Below are 21,892 nucleotides of genomic sequence, written 5' to 3'. Positions count from 1 at the left end.
ATTAAGCTATTGACAACAGTTGAGGACCCGGTCCCCCCTCCAAAAGGCTTTGTATTATGGTTTCTCCCATCAAGAGAGACATTGTACAATACAATTCTTTGTGTTCCTTCAAGATTAGCTAGTGCAATGAAGATGGAAGCTTCATACACCAAGCAAAACACTTAATCAAACACAACTTGAATTATCCCCGTTCTCAGACCCAAGACCTCACACACCTTCGAAGATGGTGAGAGCTAGCAGGGTATGAGAGTAGATTGAGAGGAAGAAGGAGTATCTTACGAGAAAGATGTACATCTCCTCACATAATCACTCATATTAGCATAGCTTAGCTTAGTAATTAGCTTGGTAGAGGAGATGAGCATGCATTGAAGCTTGGCTCTTGGTTGGATTTGCATCCACATGCCAAGAGAGTGTTGATGTAGGCTTCTAGCTCACAAGCTTGGAGTAGGTGATGAACTCTCCATTAAAGCTTGGGAGGAGATAGAGTATTCTTCCTTCACACATGGTCAAGTGTGAGTGTGTGTGTGTCAATGCCAAGCAAAAATCAGCCCCCTCTCTCTCTTGGGTGGGCCCTAGCTGCTAATTTGGTATGGCTTTTGCCTCATTGGACCTCCCCAAGTCAAGCCAATAGGTATTAAGCAGCATAAGTGATAGCCTTCTGACATGTGTCCCCCTTTCCCCTTTTGTGAGAGCTTTAGGTAATTAAATAATTAAACTAAACTCTCATTGGACCCCTTTGTCTCCTGGCCAATAGAAATCAGGCAAGCCATGGGGCTTCTGAATGCTCATTGGACCCTTTGGGAGACTGCCCAATAGTCTTCTAGGAGACTTAATTCTCATTGGTTTCTTTTATTAAATGTTTTTAAATTAATTAAACTACATTTACTCTAGCTTAATTCTCATTGGTCCACTTCAAGGGTCTTCCAATAGGAATTGGGCACACCTTGTGGGCATCTGGCCTAGGGAGCTGACATGTGTCCCTCATTCCCTTTGTGTAAAGGGAGCCTGTGTGTGTGTGTGTGGATTTCTCTCTCATCCCCTACCTTTGGGGCTCGCCCCCTCCCATGTAGGGATGTGTAAAGACTTTTAGGGCACACACAAAGCATCCAATTTTTCCTAGGGTTGACCTTTGGACATAACCTTTGAATTTTGGAACCTTAGCATTTTGGAAGTCTTAATGGGTTGAACCTTAGGGTCTTTTTAGCCCATTGTTGCACATGGCTCTTTTGCAGATGGCCCCCCTTTTGGATCCCTATTTTCCCTCCTTTGGATCCCTACTGTGGCCGGTCTGTTGGCTTAACCAATATTCTAGCTTTTTCTCCCTTGGCACTTCCCCACGTTAAATGATCGGTTTAATATGAGAAAATCAATTAGGAGAATTAGATATTGATTATTATGACATTACCTCTCTCTTGAAATCATAGTCGTCCTCGACTATGGTGTAGAGAAGATAAAGCATATTCATGAGTCCTTTTCTTAGCGGGTAGAGGATCCCTATGTTACCCTACGACATCATTCCATAATGGATGACTAGTCCATTTGGCGCTTGAGAGCCTGAGGCTGCCGCAAGCATGTCTGCACATTAGTCCTATCAGTCTTCCATAGTAGAGTGACAAGCTCTACTTGGTGTTTGGGAGACGTCGTCTCCGCAAACTTGATCTAAGCATGCATACTACTTCATTTTTGTGCACAAATAAAGAAAAAGAGAGTCTTATAAGACAAAAATTTTGTTCATTTTTAACATTTTGTACATTTGCTTACTCTTGGGAAGCATTGTAAGCATTGACAAGGTTTAGGTTATCCTTTAATTGTATGCCCTGCATCCATCTAGCATCTTCGAAAGGATAATTCTTAAACTTAATAAGATATCGTCGGATAGTCTTACCGCCTCTTAATACCTTGTCTTCATGTCGGAGAATGGGCTCGGGCTGCAGCACCTCCTCTTGGTCCTCGATCTCCGGTGGGTCTTCAATAGTTGGTTCTTGAGGTGGCTCTCCTTTGTAAGGCTTTAACAGGCTCACATGAAAAGCATTGTGTATGAGCCAATGATTGGGCAACTTAAGTTGATAGGCCATCTCATTGATTGGCCTAAGAATCTGGAAGGGACCATAGTACCTTTTTGCTAGTTTAGCATAGTACTTTTGGTGGCCCGTAGGATTCTTGCCCGTCGTGTGCCTTAATCGAGCCTTGGGAAACTTTAACAAGACCCAATCGTTTTCTTTAAAGGCTTGGGCTCTTCTGTGCTTGTCAGCAGCAACCTTTTGGCTTTGCTGTGAGATAGAGATAGCATCCTTAATCTTTTGGAAAGATTCTTGTAGGTCTCGGCTATACTCATCTGCAGCGAAGATCTTCCCATGTATCTTAAGTAGTAAGGGACTTTTTGATCTTCCCTCAATTACCTCAAAAGGTGCTTTTCCTGTGGAAGTATGTACAGTGTTATTGTAAGCATACTCTACTAAGGGTAAGTACTTCTCCCATTGGGATCTTTGATCTACTTCCGTTACATAGGCTTTTAGTAGATCGAGAATGGTTAGGTTAGCTATTTCACTTTGGCCATCAGTTTGTGGATGATAGGCCGAAGAGAAGTTTAGCCTTGTTCCTAAATTCTCAAAGAGACCCTTCCAGAAATTACTGGTCATTCTAGGATCTCTATCCGACACTATGGACATTGGCAAGCCATGGTACTTGAAAATTTGTGAAATGAAGAGGGTTGCCATTTGATGGGCTTTGATAGTCTTTTTGACAGGTATAAAATGAGCTTGTTTACTGAACCTGTCTACTATCGTCCATATCCCCGTATTCCCATGGATAGACTTAGGTAATCCAAAGATAAAATCCTTGGATATGCTCTCCCAAGGTGAATTAGGGATTGGCAAGGGTTGAAGCAATCTAAGTTGCTTCCCTCTATCAAATTTTGTCTTTTGACATACCACACATTTGGAAACATACTCTTGTATGTTCACTTTCATGGTAGCCCAATAGAAATATGTTTCAATTCCCTTTAAGGTAGACTGAATCCCTCTATGCCCCGCATATGGGGGAGCATGAGATTCATACATTACTTTCTCACGTAGTGAGTTAGTAACGCATAGTCTATTGCCATAGAGAAGATAACCATCTTGTAAAGTAAATGGTTCTTCTTTCTTCCCTAATGCAAGGGCTGAAATCACATCTCTAAAATCGGAATCAATAGCATACTCATCTATCATTGAAGATAGATCATTGTGAGTTGCTATGGAAACCGCATTCACTCTCGGTCGTCTTGAGAGTGCATCGGCTACTTGATTATGCTTGCCAGCAATGTGAGCAATATGAAAATGAAATTGCGAAAGGAAATTTGCCCACCTCATTTGTTTGTCGGAGAGCTTTATCTACGTCATGAAGTACTTAAGACTTTGGTGATCCGTTCGCAGAATGAAAGGAGTCCCCAATAAATAGTGCTTCCATGAGTCTAAGGCATGTAGAACTGCGAGGAGTTCTTTTTCATATATGCCTAGAGCTTGCTCAACAGGGTCGAGCCTTCGACTCTCGTAGCCTATGGCGTGCCCTTCTTGGAGCAAAACAGCCCCAAGGCAATCACCACAAGCATCACATTGGACCTCAAATGGTTTTGAGAGATCCGGTAGTGTAAGCACAGGTTGAGAGATAAGCTTTTCGAAAGCATTGTTCTCCTTAGCAGACCATGTATACCTAACACTTTTCTTTGTTAGGTCATGTAATGGTCCCGCAATTTGTGAGAACTTTTCTATGAAGCGTCTATAGTATGCACACATACCTATAAAGCTTCTTAGTTCATGAAGATTCCTTGGTTTAGGCCATCCTTTTATTACCTCTAACTTGGATGGATCCATTTGGATGCCATCTTGAGAGATAATGTGACCTAAATAATGAATCTCTTGCAAGAAAAATTCACTTTTCTTTCGATTAACATAAAGTTTATTCTCTCTTAAAACTTGAAATATTACCTAGAGGTGTTGCTTGTGTTCCTCCAATGAATTAGAGTAGATGATAATATCATCAAAGAACACTCCAGTGAAGGTTCGATGAGGCCTGAACAGCTTCTCCATCAAGTGGTTGAATGTGGCTGGTGCATTGGTCAAGCCAAAAGGCATGACAATGTATTCGTAAAGACCAAATGTAGTACGAAATGCGGTCTTTACAATGTCTTGATCAACTATCCTTATTTGATGATAGCCACTTTTTAGGTCAATCCTACTGAAGTAGGTCGATCCTTGTAGCTTATCAAATAGGTCTTCTACCCGTGGAACGGGAAACCTATTCTTGATAGTGATCCTATTTAGTGCTCTATAGTCGACACACATACGATATGTGCCGTCTTTCTTTTGCACTAATAGCACAGGTGAGCAAAATGGAGATGAGCTAGGCCTAACCATGCCCTTCTCAACTAACTCATGCACTTGCCGCATAATCTCCTCTTGTTGAGCTTGAGAAACTCTATAAGGAGGTTTATTAGGCGGTGAACTTCCTGGAAGAAGTTCAATTGCATGGTCATCATTACCTCGTTTAGGAGGTAGCTCACAAGGGATGTCGTCAATAAAAACATCTTGAAACCCCTTGAGAAAATTGGATAACTCTAATTCCTTTTGGTTGCTTTTAATTTCTTTTGCTAAAGCATTAGGTTCATTTTGAGAATCTTTAACAAAAATCATGTACACGGAAATAGAGCTCTTTATTGACTTGTTGAAAGCTCGTGTATGTACAATGGGGATGGTGTTACCCATCTCCTTAGTATCTATATACATGTCTTTTTCCCTGAACTTAAAGGAGATTCTCCTTTCAGGAAATTTAACATCGGCAGCCAGGCGGTCAAACCATGGTGCCCCTAGGATTACATCCTCATGCTTGAGAGGAGAGATAAAGAAGATCTCTTTGTCCACATAGCCTTGGACATGAAGCCTCAATTTCCCGATTAAGGGAGTGACTGAAGCTTCTTGCCCCTTGAAGTCACCGTCTGCGGGTAGGATATCTCCCATCTCGTAGGATTGTATGCCTAGCTTGGTGGCTAACTCCATAGATATGAAATTGTGAGTAGAACCAGGGTCAAAGAGAATAAAAGCATCATGTTCTCTTACCTTTCCCCAAGCATGGCATAGAGGAGATCCTTTGTGGTGAGTTTGGTGAATCTTCTCCTCTTGGATTTCAACCAAAGAAGCTCTAGGAGGATCTTGGCGGTTGTTCTTTTGGGGACAAGCGCGGTACGCATGCCCTTGTTCGCCGCACTTGAAACACCGGTTATCCTTACGATAACGCTCAAGCTCTTCAGGAGAGAGTTTATTCTTCCCTTTGTAAACTCCCTTCTCTTTAGCTTTGTTGGAATTGCCCTTAGGAGACTTTTGGACATTGTCCTTCCCCTTAGGCTCATTGGAACCCTTTTTTTCCGGGGCCTTATTATTTCTTTTACCCCCCGTCTGGAAATTGATTCGAGAGGCCACCATAGTATGGTGTATTACCGCCGATATGGTACGTGGCCTTTGGGAGTTGACATACTCCGCCATTTCTTCGGTTAAGCCCGCACAAAATTGTTGCTTTTGCTCTCCAAAATCCAACTTTTTGAAGACAGTGGCTTTGAGTTGTAGGTCCCAAAACTTGTCTACATATTTGTGGATGGATTCATTGGGAGAGAGCTTTAAGCTTCGCCATTCGGTGAGTACTTTGTCTTTGGTATCGGTGGCCAAAAACTGCTTCATAATGGAAGCTCTTAAAGCCTTCCATGTTCGTGGAGCTTCACCGTTGGCTCGTAGGCTAGACCACCATTGTCTGGCAGACTTTTGAAAGTGCATAGCTACATGGCGTAGCTTAGAGGACTCCGTGAAGCCCTCATCTCCAAACGCCGCATTGAATTGCTAGATAAAGGCCAAGACTTTGTCCGTAGCACCGAAGGTGCCATCATAGGTAAGGAAAGAGATGCTCTTCCCTCCCTCTTTGAATTTCTTCAGCTTGGACGACCTCTTCCATGCGGCATAGGATTTCCTATGGCCTCTTCTTTTTTATGGTTCAAAAGTTGCACCATCACTTTCTTCAGAAGGTGAAGAATTTGAAGAAGGTGGAGAAGAGGGTAACCTCTTTCTCGCCTTTTTCTTGTCTTGATCTTTGTCGTCTTCACCATAGCTTTCATAAGAGGAAGAGGATGAAGAAGATGGAGAAGAGGGTGTCCTCTTTCTCGCCTTTTTCTTCTCTTGCTTTTTATCATCCCTCTTTGAATTGTGGTGAGGAGAAGAATACGATGGTCGTCTCCGCTTTGGTGGTGATGGAGAGCGTTTAGCCCGCCGTCTTCGTGGAGCCATCTTCGCGGAGGTGGCGGGAGACTCGCTTCTTTCTCGTTCCTTCGGTGGAGGCTATTGAGTTCTCCTTTGGGAAGGAGATGCATCATCAAGAAGTAAATTCTTGAGCCCTTCATATGGATTCTCTTCTTCTTCCCGAATCGGAGAGAGACCTCTTTTGGTAGTCTCACAAGGAGGCTTCCTAGGTGTTCTCTCGTCATGGTGATGAGATTGGAGAATCCCGTGAGCACGGAGCTGCCATTGCACTTCGCTTTGGAGAGATGGATTGCCCATGGCTTGTTGAAGCCTAGAAACAACATAGTTAACAAGCATTGAAGCATCATTAGTAGCTTGCTCATGAGCAAAATCAAAGTTATCAACATTAATTTCACTCTCTTTACTATTGTCAGCCATTCTAACAACTTTTAGGTGTAAACTTTTTAGGTATACTTTGGCACTTCAAGCCCTAGTTGCTACTCCTCTTTACCCCTTTAGAAAAAGCACTCAAGCTACTGTACCCGCGGCTCGAATACCATTAATTGCAAGGAATAGAAGAGAGGGTCTTTCGACACCAAGACAGCACCGGCTCCTGTCAAGCTTCTAATAGCTCAATAGTGGTTAAGCCGTAGGCAAGCCCCGTAGGACTCCACTATTAAGACCATAGCTCTCGACGGTGATGCCCCGTTAGCTGCACAAAGGCAGGCGCACTGCAAGGCTGAAAAATCCCTATTCTACTTACTCACAGGCAATTAATAATACCAACCATTTGTAGCTAGCTTGAGGACCTCCCTTCTTGAGCAAGAAAAGAGAAACCTTGAGCTCTGATACCAATGTAACATTTAATGGCCTAATAACTTATGTGTAGCGGAAATTAGCATGAACATAGTGGGCATTTCATTAGAATAGATTCCTAATGAGAATTACAAGAGTGCTTGGGTGGAGAGAGCAACAAAAAGCATAACATCTAGTTAGATAGCATCGACAATACTTTCAAAAGAGAGAGAAATTAAGCTATTGACAACAGTTGAGGACCGGATTTGCATGGAGCCGGTCCCCCCTCCAAAAGGCTTTGTATTATGGTTTCTCCCATCAAGAGAGACATTGTACAATACAATTCTTTGTGTTCCTTCAAGATTAGCTAGTGCAATAAAGATGGAAGCTTCATACACCAAGAAAAACACTTAATCAAACACAACTTGAATTATCCCCGTTCTCAGACCCAAGACCTCACACACCTTCGAAGATGGTGAGAGCTAGCAGGGTATGAGAGTAGATTGAGAGGAAGAAGGAGTATCTTACGAGAAAGATGTACATCTCCTCACATAATCACTCATATTAGCATAGCTTAGCTTAGTAATTAGCTTGGTAGAGGAGATGAGCATGCATTGAAGCTTGGCTCTTGGTTGGATTTGCGTCCACATGCCAAGAGAGTGTTGATGTAGGCTTCTATCTCACAAGCTTGGAGTAGGTGATGAACTCTCCATTAAAGCTTGGGAGGAGATAGAGTATTCTTCCTTCACACATGGTCAAGTGTGAGTGTGTGTGTGTCAATGCCAAGCAAAAATCAGCCCCCTCTCTCTCTTGGGCGAGCCCTAGCTGCTAATTTGGTATGGCTTTTGCCTCATTGGACCTCCCCAAGTCAAGCCAATAGGTATTAAGCAGCATAAGTGATAGCCTTCTGACATGTGTCCTCCTTTCCCCTTTTGTGAGAGCTTTAGGTAATTAAATAATTAAACTAAACTCTCATTGGACCCCTTTGTCTCCTGGCCAATAGAAATCAGGCAAGCCATGGGGCTTCTGAATGCTCATTGGACCCTTTGGGAGACTGCCCAATAGTCTTCTAGGAGACTTAATTCTCATTGGTTTCTTTTATTAAATGTTTTTAAATTAATTAAACTACATTTACTCTAGCTTAATTCTCATTGGTCCACTTCAAGGGTCTTCCAATAGGAATTGGGCACACCTTGTGGGCATCTGGCCTAGGGAGCTGACATGTGTCCCTCATTCCCTTTGTGTAAAGGGAGCCTGTGTGTGTGTGTGTGTGGCTTTCTCTCTCATCCCCTACCTTTGGGGCTCGCCCCCTCCCATGTAGGGATGTGTAAAGACTTTTAGGGCACACACAAAGCATCCAATTTTTCCTAGGGTTGACCTTTGGACATAACCTTTGAATTTTGGAACCTTAGCATTTTGGAAGTCTTAATGGGCTGAACCTTAGGGTCTTTTTAGCCCATTGTTGCACATGGCTCTTTTGCAGATGGCCCCCCTTTTGGATCCCTATTTTCCCTCCTTTGGATCCCTACTGTGGCCGGTCTGTTGGCTTAACCAATATTCTAGCTTTTTCTCCCTTGGCACTTCCCCACATTAAATGATGGGTTTAATATGAGAAAATCATTTAGGAGAATTAGATATTGATTATTATGACATCACATGCCCAATGGGGCTCATGATCCGGGTCATATACCCCGGCAGCTGGTTCCAAGACCCCGCATGTGGGCTTTGTTTGCGCCACGTGGCAGCCCGAAGCCCCTAGAGCCTCCAAGGCATTTGAAAACTTTGAAAAACACCTCCATAAAAACCCAAATTTTGGCCTCTGTTGAGCTCAGTTGGAAGAACTCCTTGCCAGCTCCGAACCACATGGACCTCGTCACACTTTGGCCTTAATGTGCCTTGAGCAATGCGTGCAAAAATCCAAAGAAATCATCTGACACCCCGCTCTCATTGTCAACTGCCAGCTTTGACTTCGATTAACTCCCCATTCCGAGCTCCGATTGGGATTCTATCAATTCCTTCTAGCTCCACATGAGGCCTACTATCACTGAGAATCTTGGTGAGGCCAAAAAGATGCTAGATGGCACATCCTCCGTTGTGGGAAAGTGGGCACAGACCCAGCCCCCGGCAAAACTTCAGCTGGCAATAAAATGCAATCCGTAGCTCCTTTTTGCAATCCAAAAAGATGAGCATAATCCATAACTTGAGCACTACGCGTCTATCCACTAACATCCCCTTGGGCCACTTGTCCCCAACTGCCCTGCCCGGCAAGAATCTGCAACATACCGCACCTTCAAACTCAAATATCTGGGCTCCGTAGCTTTGCTTGACGAGGCATTTGGACCTAATCCTTCAGCACTTCAAGCTCTACATTTCTAAGAAAAAAACCATCCCTTATTCCTTTCTTCACCTGTCAGCCCACTTAGTTCACTTTGGTCTACAAAAACCCACATAATACATACATTTCTGCTAATCTGATGCCATAAACAATTCTAAAATAGTGCATAGATTTGTCAAAGTTCATAGATCCAAACAAAATTTTGTTTTTCAGCTTGTGCACGCAAAGCGGCACGACATCCACCCCCTCTAAACCTGCACATCCTCCGGTATGTGCCAATCTCTAGAGGTTGTCCATGCTAACATCTTCATTAGAAATCTCATCTTCATCGTTTGAATTCTTATCTTCGTCTATATTGAAGTCTTTGTCTCCAAGTTGAAGCTCCTCATTCCTTCTTTTATATAGCTTGACACGCTTACCTGCAATTGGAAGCTTCAACTCTGTACCATCCATCTCACATAATTTGTAAGTAGCATTAGGAAAAGCATGTTTAACCACTGGCGGGCCAAAACACCGCTTAACCATCTTCCGCATAGCTGTGTACTGGTTGTCCAAACTGCTATTATAAACAAGAACCCAATCCCCTTCTTGAATAGCACATGGCCTTAGCCTATGCCGCTTGTCAAAAGCCTCCTTATTTTTCAACCGAGCACTCCTCAATTTCTCCTTTGCAACTTCTATATCTTCACTTCTCCGTTCTAGCTGTTGAATCCTTGAAGCAAGAAAATCTTCTCTTCTCATTTATAAATCCCAAGGCAATATGCTCCATGTAGTCATTGCCCCCTCAAGAGGCATAATAGGCTTTTGTCCATACATAAGCTCTGATGGCATAAAACCTGTAACTGTGTTGTGTGTAGTGCGGTCCGTCCATGAAGCATAAGGAAGTAGTCGAGGCCACTCACCAATCCGGACTTTACATGCCTTAGCCAATGCCTTGACAATGGGCGGATGCCCTCTCTCACTTTTACCATTCCCTTCCGGATTGTATGCAGTAGTGAGTGTCAATTTTACACCCATACAAGCAAAAAAAAAAGGCTTCGTCAGCATCCAACCCTCCTCTATCTGCAATAATTCTTCCCACACAACCATATCTACATATCACATCTTCTAGCAAAATTTTGCATACCATACTTGTAGCTTTGGTTTGCAAAGCCCTCCCTTCAACCTGGTTCATCTTCCCTGGCAAGCACGATGTATCTCATCTGCCATAATCCTGTGGGCATTGTAATCAAGTCAACTACCCATTTGAAATGCATGCAGAATAGATATGTTGGATGTAATCCATCTCGATGCTTTACATTTTAGTACATTTGACATACAAAACAAGTTTCAACAAAGCGCTCCACATCTTTATACATACCCTTCCACCAATATCGTTCTTTGATTTTAGCAAAAGTGGCCCAAACTCCCATGTGTCCTGCCCATAGCGACTGAAATTCTTTAAGTACTTGAAGTTGTGTTACCTATCAGAAACAACTCGCTGAGGGGTTCCTCTACGCTTCTTTGGATGCCACCATAGAAACCCATCCTGCAAGAAATGCCCATAAGCTTTCTTTTGAATACATTTAAACTCTTGTCCAGTCCAGTCCTCCTGCTTCTTTAGTGTACTCAAATATCTCCCAATCAGCAACCATTCACCTTTGTACTTGTCCTCGGCAAAAGACTATAATGCAAAAGTCGTGTTTTTACATTCTACATGCAGTTTCGAAGAGGTAAAGAACCTCAATTCCACATCTTCAGCTTCAGAAATCATAGTCTCTTCATCTTCAAACATGGCCCTTGATAGCATATCAACCATCGGATTATCTTTTCTTGCAATATGTTGAAACTTAGGATTTAATGACTTAATGTATGCTATCCAATGTAGCATGGCTATATCCGGTGTAGAACAACTTGTGATCATCCCAAGCAATGGTAAGCAATATGTCTCTACTATTACAGAAGCACCGATAAATTACTCTTTGTCACACCTTAGGGTACTTGCTACATCCCAAAGTTCCCTTTTAACGTGCGGATATGCTCTCTGTCAAGAACTTAACACTTTAGCACCAAATCTGATAGGATACCTTTGTCCTTGCTCATCATCCTGTCCAATAGCCCACCCAATACCTGTAGGACTCGTGTCAACCATCACAATAATTGGCTTTCCACTTTTATAGTCCACCTTCCTTAATGTAGGAGCCTCTTGTAATATCTTCTTCAGTTTTCGCACAGCTCTTGAGTGTTCTTCTTTCCAAACAAATTTCTATCCTATCCTGAGTAACTGGTATAAAACCTTTGCAGCATGTGAAAAATGGGGTAACCATATCAAGTAGAAAACACATGGACCTAAAAATATTTGCACTTCTGTAATTGAACTGCATGTCTCCTTCATCCTTTGTATAGCCTCCACTTTGACAAGGCTTTGTCTTCTACCAGATGGTCCACATAAGTGTCCCACAATCAAAATTTCCTTGACCCCAAACATAGACTTTTGGCCTGAGAGTGTAAGGTTGACCTCTTCAAGCCTAGATAATATCCTGTCACACAGTCAACAATATGGTTAGCCACAAAATGTCTGCACCCCCTCTGATCTTTGGCTTCATCTTTTTCACCCTTGTCACACCCTTTTATCGGCACATCGTCAATAAATGGCATGGTGATCTAGGGAATGAATTCCCGTAGCACTTTGTTCATTCCGTTCATCATGTGTGCAACTGAGTTAGTTGCACCCTGCGACAATGTACACATTCTTACTAATCCCAAAGGAGTACGCATGGTTGTCAGATCCCTTCTTTGTCTAGCCAATTGAAATTGATCATAACCTGAATACAAGTCTCCCATAGAATAAATGGCTCTCCCTGCAAAAGCCTTAGCAAATTCATCAACCACTGGACCTGTACCTACATTTCTGATAGTTACCTTGTTTACTGGATGCATATCTTGTATAAACCTCAATGTACCATTCTTCTTGGGAACCGTAAACCATCTGTTAGAGTAAGGAGCACAAGAGGGCTCCAAAATTCCCATCTTTATCTTCTCATTTAACAGATCGACCAACTTAGGAAGATGAGCTTTTGGAAAAGGTATAGGTCGTAGATTCTAAGGGAGATGTGGCACAGTGAAGATCACCATGGGAGCCACAACACTTGGATCCACACATCCAATCTCTCCTGGTTGGAAAGCAAAAGCCTTCCCATGCTTCTTTAACAGTTCTTAAAAACATGCTATTTCTTCTTGATTTAAAAAATCTGCATCACCGATTTTTCATTCTTGTAAAGTTTCTTCAGTAAATGAGTGCCCAATTTTACCTGGATCTTGGAGAATAGGATGTCGAGATGCTTTCTCCATAACGGTGTCACTCTCTTTTTGTTGGAATTAGGGTTGCAGAGAAACACACACAGCTTGGAGAAGACGAAGGAAGCTCAAGGCACACAATAGAGAGTGTGTTACTTAGTGTGCAATGGAAGATAGATAGCCCTAGAGTGATGGGCGTATATACAATGCACAGGGGGGAAAACCTCCTAAAGAGGGAAAAAATGCCCCGGCGGTCCTAGTGTGTTCACACACATCACTACCACATGTATATGGTAACAAATCCCCCCTGGAGTGATGCGGTGAACGAGAGCTGGCACATGAGTAAAGGGAAGTGCCATGCCCTGAGGACAGGATCAGTCCACAAAGGGGAGTAAACCCAAAGCTTTGCGGAAAGCTTCAAGCTTCTCGTGAGACAATGCCTTTGTGAAAATATCTGCAAGGTTGTCCTGTGTTGGCACATAAGCCAAGCTGATCTCTCCTGCTGAGAGCCTCTCCCTGACATAGTGGTAATGCACCTCAATGTGCTTTGTGTGAGCATAAAAAACTAGGTTCCTTGCAACTGCCAATGCGCTCTGACTGTCAGTGTAGATAGTGTTGGCAGTGTCATGTCCAACACCCAAATCAGCCATAAGGCGTCTGAGCCATACACACTCAACCGTAGCTGTGAAGACTGCCCTGTACTCAGCCTCACAACTCGAAGTGGCCACAGTAGGTTGCTTCTTGCTCAACCATGATATACATGAACTGCCAAGCATGAAACAAAAACCACTTGTGGACACTCTCATGTCAAAACAACCAGCCCAATATGAGTCCGAAAAAGCATGTAAGTCTGGCGGCAATGATCTCCCCTTGGGATAAAACAAGCCAAGATGTAAAGTGCCACTAAGGTAGCGGAAAATCCTCTTAACAGCCTGCCAATGCTTAGACCCTGGGCTATGCATAAATCTGTTGACATGTGAGACTGCAAATTGAATATCCGGCCTCGTGTTGCATACATAAATGAGGCAGCCAACAGCAGTTTGATAAAGAGTGACATCAGCAGGATCGCCAGCATCATGTAGACTCAACTTCAAACCTGTTTCCATGGGAGTGGCAATAGGTTTGCAATCCTCAAGTCCAAACTTACATAGCAATGTCTCTATGTAACTTTTCTGACACAAGGCAATACCACCATCACACTGCTTAAACTGTATACCCAAGTAATGATGCAACAGCCCCAAATCTTTCATCTTGAAAGTAGCATTCAAATCAGCCTTAAATTCAGCAATATGTCTCTCATTTGGTCCAGTGATCAGCAAATCATCAACATAAAGAACCACAATGAGAAGTACATCACCCTCACGCTTTACATACAATGTGCTTTCTATTGGACTGTTACGAAAGCCTTGTTTGACCAAATGAGTGTTAGCTTTCTCATACCAAGCACGAGGAGATTGCTTTAACCCATACAAAGCCTTGTTACATTTGCACACTTTGTCCTCTTGTCCTTTTATGACAAAAGCGCGAGGCTGCGTTACATAAACTTCCTCAAATATGTCACCATTCAAGAAAGCAGTAACAATGTCTGATTGATGTACATCCCAACCAAAATGAGCTGCCAATGCACATAGAAAACGCACAGTAGTCATACGACAAGTGGGAGCAAAAGTCTCTTCATAATCTATGCCTTTTTGTTGTGCATAACCCTTTGCAACAAGTCGAGCCTTATGGCGATCGATCTCACCATCCGGCTTGCAGTTCAACTTGTAAACCCACTTCGTACCAATGGCCTTTTTGCCAGGAGGCAAATCACATAAAGTCCATGTGTCATTTTCTATAAGTGCATCATACTCTGATTGCATGGCAGCCATCCAATTTTTTGAATTCTGTGCTTCATCAAAAGACACAGGCTCCTCAACATCATGTAGCTAGACACAGCCAAAGCATAACAATCTGATGCATAAGATGCATGGCGAGAGCCTGAACGAGTACGACTAGACAAAGGTGCATCCAATTTACTGTCATGCAAAGTGTGCACCAGCCATTTTGGCATACCTCTAGCCTACTCATTTTCAGCCCTTTCCTCATCAAGTACATCATGTACATCTGCATCAGTAATAGGCTGATCTAAAACATTTTCAGAAACCCCCATAGGCTGTACATTTGCCTCATTGGAACTTACATTCGTATTTCCACCACTGAAAAGAGGCAACAAAGTGTAATAAATGTCATGTGAGCTTACATTACTGTCTCTAGTACATGACAGCAAGGGTTGAACAGAATCTTCCACAAACACTACATCCCGTGAAACCAGAATACTTTTTGTTTGCGGATGATACAACCTGTAACCTTTGCTTTCAACACTATAACCAACAAAAATACATTTGACAGCCTTATCATCCAATTTTCTCCGCTGCACTTGTGGCACCAAAGCAAATGCCAAACAGCTAAAAACACGCATGTGCTCAATAGAAGGCTTTCTATCATGCCATGCTTCATATGGAGTAATAGACTGCAAAGCTTTCGTAGGACACCTATTAAGTACATAAGTGGCACACATGATGGCCTCAAGCCAAAAAGAATGTTGCAAAGCTTGACTTTTGACCATACATCGTGCCATTTCCGTCAGTGACGTGTTTTTCCTCTCAACAACACCATTTTGCTAAGGTGTATAAGGCACTGTACATTGGTGTTTTATCCCACGACTAGCCAGAAATGCATTAAATTCATGAGACATATACTCCTCCCCTCGATCGGAACGGACGGTGCCCATAGTACATTTCGAGACATTTTCAGTCATAGCCAGAAATTGTTTGAAGCACATAAAAACTTCGGACTTCGCTTTAAGCGGAAATACTCATGCATGCCTAGAGTAATCATCAATGAAAGTCACGAAGTACAGGTAATTGCCCAAGGACGGAGTTTGCATGGGTCCACAAACATCACTATGCACAAGCTGCAACCTGCATGTGGCCCGAACTGAACCATCCTTTGGAAACTTAGAACGCTGCATTTTACCCAGAATACAGCCTTCACAAACATGTTTGACAGGTGCTTCAAGAGGCGGCAAAGAAGCAACCATATCAGATTTCTGCAAATGCAGCAAACTCGAAAAATTCAGATGACCAAAACGTGCATGCCAAAGTTTTGCATCTGAAATAGCCCTTGAATCTACAACAACATTTGTAAAATTTTGTCCACACTTGTCATACAAAGTGAGGTTATACAGCCCACGGCACAAAAGCCCAGATGCAACAATTTCATCACCAAAACTGAGATCATAAACTGTACATCTGTCATCCACAAATTTGACTACAAGTCCAAGCCTAGCAAGTGTGGATACAGACAAGAGATTCTTCTTGATCCCAGGTACATAAAGTGCATCAACAAGTGTGAAGGAACTGCCATTAGCAGCAGTGAGCACAATTTTTCCAACTCCCTGAACTAGATAAGAGGCGTTGTTGGCACAAGTGACTGAATTCCCATGAGGGACAGACTCGAGAGAGGTAAACAATTCACGATGTGAGGTAATGTGCTTTGTAGCACCACTGTCGAAATACCACACATGTGAATCTGTAGCAAACAACTGACAAGCATGCATCATGGACAGCAGGATTGTAAGTGTACTCTGCGCTAAAAGCCCATTCTGCATCAACATCAGCAACACAGTCTCCTTTCATAGAAGACTCAACAATGGCTGCATTTGTAGTGGAACCAGCATTTTCAATGGAACCACCCTCTTTCTTCTTAGCCTCTTTGGCCTTCAACTTAGGACACGACTTGATCAAGTGATCATTGGCTTTACAATAATGGCAACACATCTTCTTTTTGCCCTTATCACCAGAATTTACAGACGAATTGCTACCCGCAGAAGCATTAGGAACATAATTTTTGCCCCTCGTAGCAAAACCATAAGAAGAGGCTGCATTGTTGTTACCACCCTTTCTTTGAGAAACAATAAAAGCCTGTTCAACTACACATTGTCTAGTCCTGTTTTTTTGAGAAAGTGACTCTTGCAACAGCAATGTGCATAATGCATCAAACTTGACAACTTCTGGATTTCCTTGGGTCATAAGTCTCCAAGTACTAGCAAAAGTCTGGTAAGAATCTGGTAAGGCATCAAGAACTGTCTGCACAAGGGAACTGTCTGAAATAACTTCACCTGCAAAAATAAGTTGCTCATTGATATCCTTGACACTAGCAAGGAAAGTGTCCATATCATCTTCCTCATGCATAATCTTCGACTCCAGCTCTTTACGCAGCAAAGCAATTTTAGCCTCATTGCAGCTTGCATAAAGACCTGCTAGAATATCCCAAGCCTGTTTTGTAGATTTTGCTAAACGGATGTGAGGAACAATGGTGCGCTTCAGATACAACACAATTAATGCATGAGCCTGCGCATCCTTAACATCCCAACGAGCTTGTTTTGTCGTAGGCAAAACAACTCTAACAGGTGCAATCCTTGCAGCAAGACCTGCAACATCCTCAACATCGCCTACATCCTCAGAACCAGGACGTACATCAATGCCCTGCTCAATGTTCCAGACACCCTTTGACAGAAGAACATGTTGCATCATATAATCCCACATAGGGTAGTTGTCCCCATCCAACCTATCCTCAGCAGCAAACATCTTGAACACATCTGTGGTGTTGTTGTCAGCCATGGTAAATGTTGCACCTGATGTGAAAACTACCCGAAAATAGGAGAAACGGAGCAGGAACAACCTGTGCTATATAGCACAAACCCTAGAAGACTATAAGGCACCTGTTATGCAAAAAACGGCACTGACAGAAATTCTGCACAAAATGACGAAATAGCCTGTGCAGTACTGCCTGTAGTGGAAACGGAGGCCGAAATGAGCCCAAATCAAAATTCTGAGCAGACCAAGCTCTACGAGCTTGCCCAAAATATTTGTCGATCTGCGAACGCTCGCCAAAGCTCATTGAAATCGGAGAAAGTGAGTAGGCGTGTGGTGGAGCAGCTGGCGACTAAGCCCAGGAGGACGTAACCTGCTCTGATACCAATTGTTGGAATTAGGGTTGCAGAGAAACCATTAGGAAAAAATTGGACCCCCTTGGGGCCATGTAAGGATTCCTAATTTTAAGGGATTAAAGCTAATTTTGTAGGGGATGGAGAGAACAAAGACAATAAATAGGGCTACTTTTGTAGCTCTCTCTCTAACTTCTCTCTAGATAGGAGAGGGGGGGAAAGTAGGGAATGAGGGTGGTAAAGTAGGAGGAAGAGGGGGGATAAAGTAGGAGAGAGAGGAGTAAAAGTAGAGACAAGAACCATTCTCTCTCTACCTATCACCAAACAAAGAGAGTAAGTAGTTATGACAAAATCCACTTTTCAGTTCGTGCATCAATTCACCCCAAAAAAATGAATTTTTTATAAAATCTTCAAAATGAATCTTTTAAGCTTTCAAAAGGTCCCTATATATATATATATATATGTAACAGTATTTTTTTAGAAGAATCTAGCTTTTATAAGCTCCAAATATAAAATTCCTTGGGTCCCTCTCTACATTAATTCCACAAAGAGAGTAAGTAGCTATGACATCTTCCACTTTTCAACTCGTGCATCAATTCACCCCAAAAAATGATTTTTTAATAAAATCTTCAAAATGGATCTTTTAAGCTTTAAAAAGGTCCCTATATATATATGTATATATATATATATATATATATATATATATATATATATATATATAACATTATTTTTTTAAAAGAATCTAACTTTTATAAGCTCCAAATCTAAAATTCCTTGGGTCTCTCTCTACATTAATTCCAAGAATAAATAGATAATGCCACATCATCAAAACGTCCATCTAATAAAGCCTAGAAATTGAGATTTTTAAAATTTAAAAATTTTCCTCCTTTGAGCTCAAAAATTGAACCTATATATGAAAAAATATATTTTTAAGTCTTTCTATCTCAAAAATTGTCTGTTTATCCCAAAAAGTATATCTTATCAAAATTTTTTCCCATCATAACTTTTCACCATGTCTCTTCGCGACATAACCAATGAATCACCTGCGTCGTCATCTACTAGGTCAACTAATGTCAGTCTGCGTCTACCGATCGAATTTGCTCCCACAAAAAAAAATGACAAGAAAGCATCTCAACCGGCATCCGTACGACGGTTTCGAGGAGAAACCAATGTTGACTTGTGGCTTGATGGAGGGTTGTATCCAAAAGATCCGCTCGTGGGCTGTCATCCGACATTCCGTACACTCCCAAGCTTAATCAAATATGTGGGAGAAGGAGAACGTGGTCTTCTTGGGTATTGTAAGAGATTGGACTCCAATCACGCAGATGCATCAGCATATTTCCGACAACAATGTCAAGTGTTACACATTCATTCCACAAATCTCCAACAACAACTACATTCCACAGAGAAACAACTCAAAGATCTTAAAGAGGAGATGAAAGCTATAGAAACAGAGGTAACTAAGCTACAAATTGCAATGATGCACCTAAAAGCCACTCCATTTGGCATGTGTGAGCGTAAGAGGGAGTTCTCTTTCATTGAAAACTTAGCCTCTAATGGAGGGGCACGTAAGAAGCGAATCACGGCAACCAGGTATGTTTTTTAATTCACACTGTTCATAACTCTCAAATAATTTCCATCAATTTGTAACTCGGTTCACCTTTTGAAATAGGACATACATACAAGATGTGTGTGGAAGTTTTAGACAAGAGGACCATTGCAATCTTCTCCTAGGATGCATCTCAAAGGAAGATATACTTTACATCATAGGTTGTGAAAAGGCCAAACACATGAAAAATGCCATCACAAAGGAGATCCTAAAAAAGATCTCTAACCTTGTGTCTGAGGATGATGTCCAGAGAGCTTGTGATGAGGTTGGGATCAGCACAAATGCATACCATGCACTTCATGGATTGATGAAAGATGCATTACGAGAGCAAGGCATCACCGAGAATTTATTTCCTATTCCACATAGGGTCCGACTTGCAAAAAAAGCAAACAATGATCTTGTTGGGGAATCCCTTGGCGAATACAAACACATTGAAGGATCCATGGTGTACTCTTCCACGAGTGCCAAGTCACGTGGTAATATAAAGGGAGACAATACTATTCCTAATGGGGGAAAGTCTTTTAGTTATCATCAATTCAACAATATTTTTGTTGACTTGAAACGACTACAACGAGCTATGGTTAAATTTTATGCTTTGTCTCCACAAGGTAATACAAATTGTAATGTCATTTTTTATTTGTATTGAATATCATTTAGTATAACAATTCAATTCCTGTGTTGTTTCAGTACTTGGAGAGAAGATCATATTTATTCTTAAGCTAGATGAATGTCAAATTGTCAAAGGACGGAGATTGGAACATATGAGTGTGACACTCATGAATGAGGCAATGTTTTTTGCAAAAGTCAATGCTATCGGTGATCATTCTCAGAAACCATCATTTAGTGTACAATCGGAAAAAGAAATATGGTGGTTAGGAGCTTTTGAAGTTCCGAAAGAGACTCATGAGGTGTTGGCATGGGTCTTCTCTATGATCCCGTGGATCACAGAGGTTATTAAGACACAACTAGAGGGAGAAAAGCTAGAAGTAGATGGAGTAGGTACATTTGATGTTGAGTGGCACTTAGGAGGTGATCTAAAAACAATCAAATGTATACTTGGGTGTAAACAAGGTGCTTCATCACTTCTTCCTTGTCCATATTGTGTACGAGGATAAAAGGAGAGTACTCGTGGCTCCACGTCTTCAAAGAAAAATGTCAAGGGAAGTCAGGCAACAGGGTCAATGGATGATGATGCAAGGGATTGGTTGTGCTCGGTGTTGAAGTGTCTTATCATGGAGGTCCCCAATCGGTTGACAAAAGATAAAACATGGCATCCCATTATCAATTTTCCACTTACAAATGTACACTTTTGCACTTTGCATGCCTTTATGCGTATATTTGATCGCTTGTTAAAGCTTCACATAGAGTACGCTTTCACAATGAAACCACTTTCCAGATCCGTGGAAGCCATTGGAATAGTTGAAGCAATTCTAAATTTGATTGGATGTCATGGTGGCAATGTTTCTATCATCGGTGAGGTGGAAAATATGCATGAAGTGCCACAAAAAGTATCTATGAATGGTGTGAAAGCACATAGGTTTTTCAAGAAACCAGAGATGCGAAAGAAGAGGGGTGAGGAGGATGCTCCATGGGAGCTATGGAAAGCGCTTTGCAAGTGTATGACCGATCAAGATTCAAATCCCGTGCTTGTAAATCTGTGTAGGCAAGTGTGGCACCACTTGGAGTTAGTGCTTTAAATCATGTGGAAACCCCAAACCACAAGCGAGCAACAAAATTTGTTCAAAGATCACATTTCGAATTTCACTAAAGCATTTGTGCAAGCGTGGGGAGAGAGCAGTATCACACACTACATGGTAAGTTACTTTGTTCAATTCAAATTTTGATGCTATACATAAATATTTATTTGATCTAAGCATTTTTTCTTGATGCAGCATATTTTGTATGCGCATGGAGCATTCTTTATGTCAAGATATGGTTCATTAGACATGTGGAGCACTCAAGGAATGGAAAAATCACATTATCGAGCCAAAGGTGTTTACTTTAAAAATACACATCACGGTGGTGGAACTACGAGATCCAACTACATGAAGGAGATGTTTGATTGGTTCTTTCGTTGTTCTTTGGGGAGATGTCATGCCATAGAGCGAGCGCGAAAGTCAAGTCTTGCCAAGGAGGTTAGGAGACAATCTCGACTTACTGCTAAAGAGAAATGGAGAAACTCCATCGGATCCCTTAATCATGCTAGGTGGCGTGAAAATCGCCATTGAGTGGGCAAACGTTGGCCCAACATGTAAAACAAATGATGCTATGCAATGTAATGTTTATGTTTGTAGATGTCTTTGTTGAGTTGCATATAATACTTCTCCATTTATCCATTTTTTGTTTTTTATATTTTGAAGATATTAAGAGTTTTTTTAAGTGGCCTGGTCAAGTGTGAAGAGACCTTTTTTTTTATTTAAATAGAGGGCTTTTAGAGAAGAGGGAGTCTCATTTTCAATCTTGCCCCTTCTTACACAATGGCACGCACAAAGCAAACAGCAAGAAAAGATCAACCTTTTTTTGCTCACCCTCACTCATCCGTCCAAGGTGCTCAAAAACCACCTTGGATACATGAACAAGAGCTCTTAGAAGAGATGGAGAGGGAATTGTCAGGTGAAAAGCAACAAGAT

The sequence above is a fragment of the Adiantum capillus-veneris genome, chromosome 9 (assembly GCF_014529385.1).
Source record: "Adiantum capillus-veneris isolate H3 chromosome 9, ASM1452938v2, whole genome shotgun sequence".
Taxonomy (NCBI): Eukaryota; Viridiplantae; Streptophyta; class Polypodiopsida; order Polypodiales; family Pteridaceae; genus Adiantum; species Adiantum capillus-veneris.
The sequence above is the reverse complement of the archived record's forward strand: the minus strand, read 5'-3'. Positions refer to the sequence as shown.